A 3,101-nucleotide genomic window follows, 5' to 3' on the forward strand; every position below is an offset into this window, starting at 1 on the left:
GTAATATCCGAGGTGTCTCCATTCTTTCTTCTTTATGGAACTAGCTGGTATGTAAGTAACTGTGGCTAGCAGAACCAGTAGAAAGGTTGACAGCACTAGCTAGCTATGCCTGAGACACCTGCATTAGCAAAACAGACAACAAACATTAAAAGGGCCATTTAGTCCAACGCTCTATTTAAAGATTTAATTCTAGTTAACACTAGACACTTTCAATCATCTCAGAAAATCACTTTACTTGGACTTAAAGGGTTCAAGACAATCTGCATTAGCCAATCATGGCTTAGCGAAGTTATCAGACAATAACTTTGACGTCCTCGGCCCATCCACGTGATGTCATTGAACAATCTTTGTGACGTCACCATACGCTCCTGACGAATTCATCTTGTGATCTTCGTGACGTCATTTGTGACGTCATTTGTGACGTCATCACTGCGTTTACGGCACATCGAGGAGGAAGGTTCCTTCCGGGCGGAACGCAAGAAAGGGAAGAGAATTACGGAACCGTTGGAGCTTGGGTCGGTCTCAGAGCCAACGGCGTCTGCAACGGTCGGAAAAAAAAGGAGATAAAATCCTTTGAGGTTGGGGTAGGTGGGGTGGGGAAAGGGTTAGGGGTTGCGCGCAGGGCCGTTTCTAGCTATAGGCGGTATAGGCGATTGCCTAGGGCCCCCAACCTACCAGGGGGCCCCCGGCCGGCCCAATAGCTAGGTAACGCTACCGAAGGTCAAATATGAGCCTGTGCCTCTCCCGCTCGCCGACGCAAAACAACAACACGCCTCTTGCAGTGTTTGTTATTGTTTGAAATGTTTTGATCGTCTGATAAAAATACTATCTTGTTACAAATCACCTACATCTTATTCAATCTAAAGATGTAATATGGTAAGCATTAATTGTCTTTATTTATTCATTTATGTGTTCACTAAGCTAGGGCTTATGGCTACAGATTTTATTAATTGTTGATTACAAACTCTTTTTGGCCATTAGCTTACTATTCTTTGTCCAATTGTTTGGCTTTATTTGTCACTGGAATTGGCATCACCAGCGTTCTTGTTTACTCTTTGGTCGCTTCATGCTTAGCTTCTAATAGTGTAAATTTGTAAGTTTGTGTGTTCTGTGACTGTAAGTTGGAATTCCTTTTATTATATTTGTATGCACAATAGGAAATGTTTGTATTCTATGGAATGTTTACCTCTTCCACCTTTTTCAATATTCAATGTTCATATATGTTCATATGTTTAATTTTGTTTATTTTGTATCGATATTTTATCCAATCCCTTATTCATTTATTCGCTTATTTCTTTATTATAAAAATTATGATTATTTATTTTCTCACTTCACCTACCTAATGAAAAAAACACTAGATGGCAGGACCGAGGTTAGCTCAAAAGGAAGTGACAAAAATACATGAATTCTATTCCGTTTGTCGTGTGGTCCGTTTCTCTAGTTTGTATATAATATTAAGATAACCACAGGCTCAACAATCACCCATCTGTTCACCTTTCAGGTCTACCCGAATTTCGTGTATGTAGAATTATTTTTATTTAAGGGTATTTAAAAGGTTTACACTTTACAGATATCTGTTTTAGGCCTATACTGATAAAAATAATCATATTTATTCTACTCGAATATTGTGTATGTAAAATTGATTCCATGTATTTATAAGGTTTTCACTTAACAGATTTCTGTGCTAGGCCTACATTAGACTCTAAGACTCGCCAATCATCATTCCCGTAATGGCATCAAAACGAATTTATCTCAGCGGAGCAGAGAAACGAAAGAAAAATAAATTTGACGAAGAAAAATGGTCAAAAGAAAAAGGTAATTCATTATCGTTTATTTAATAATTTAAAGAAACATATTAAAGTTTGGTTTTATTATGTTTTCTGAATGGTGAGTATTATTTTAGACTAACGCCTAATCATCTAAGGAAATTTGTAATTTTGCAGGATCAATTCTAAAATATATTGGAGCTCCAGACAGCAAGCCAGAGGAATATTCTGAAACTTCCTGAACAGGATGCTCCAGTGCCATCACATTCATCAGGATCTGTCCAGGAAGCTGTACTGCCACCAAGACCACCACATTCCCCAGAACCACAGAAGGCATCATCTACTTCTGAGCAGCCTCCCATTTATTCTAAACCACTAGATCCTGCTAACTGGCCAACCATTCTGTCTGATGCATTTAGAACGGATGCAGTAGGTAGAGGGCCATTTCAGATTAGTTCTGATTTCACATTTCCCAAAAAAGAAGACGGAAGAAGTTTTCATTATCATTATTTTTTTTAGAACATTGGTTAATGGAGAAAAGATGAAGCGGACTTGGCTTATCTACTCAAAAACAAAAAATGCTCTCTATTGCTTTTGTTGTAAATTATTTTCAACCAAAGAACAAAAGTTAGTGACAGACGGACTGACAGACTGGAAAAACATAGGCACACTTTTGAAAAGTCATGAAAGCAGTCCAGCACACATAGCGCACATGGCAACCTGGAAAGATTTACAACTCCGTTTGCAAACTGGAAAGACAATAGACCAAGCTGAAAGAACACTATTGTAGGCTGAAAAGAGGCGCTGGAGAGATGTCCTGACTCGCTTAATCGCCATTATCCAATCCTTAGCCGAGAGAAATCTTGCATTTAGAGGTTCATCAAACACGTTACACCAGCAGAATAATGGGAATTTTCTAAAAGAGGTGGAGCTGCTTGCTAAATTTGATCCTGTCATGAAGCAGCACATTGAGCGTGTTGAGAGTGGCCAGTTCAGTCATTCCAGCTACCTTGGAAATATCATCCAAAATGAACTTATTGCTTCAGTCAGTACTAAAATAATGGACACAATGGTGACTAAAGTTAAACAGTCCAAATATTATTCAATTATTTTGGACTGTACTCCCGATGTAAGCCATCAAGAACAGATGTCAGTCGTCACAAGGACTGTCAAAATGGATAAGAAACCAGAAATTAAGGAACATTTTATGGGGTTCCTTGTAGCTTCTGAAACAACAGGTCTTGGTTTGTCATCTCTAATTATAAAGAAACTGAAGTAACTGAATATTCTCCTTGAAGATTGCAGAGGACAATCATATGATAATGGTGCCAACAT

General features: G+C 38.4%; 1 protein-coding gene across 1 annotated transcript in view; it reads left to right on the top strand.

Annotated features, from left to right (window-relative positions):
• Positions 1–897: 897 nt before the first annotated feature.
• LOC143028311 (uncharacterized) overlaps positions 898–3,101 on the top strand; it is a 3,072-nt gene continuing 868 nt past the window's right edge. Inside the window, exons 1-2 of the mRNA XM_076190204.1 lie at positions 898–1,815; positions 1,944–3,101. The exon at positions 1,944–3,101 is cut by the window's right edge and continues 868 nt beyond it. The gene's annotated coding sequence lies outside the window, so the exon portion shown is untranslated. The remainder of the gene's footprint in view (positions 1,816–1,943) is intronic.

Source organism: Oratosquilla oratoria, chromosome 9, assembly GCF_046742065.1.
Source record: "Oratosquilla oratoria isolate Oo_2021 chromosome 9, ASM4674206v1, whole genome shotgun sequence".
In the NCBI taxonomy this organism is placed as follows: domain Eukaryota; kingdom Metazoa; phylum Arthropoda; class Malacostraca; order Stomatopoda; family Squillidae; genus Oratosquilla; species Oratosquilla oratoria.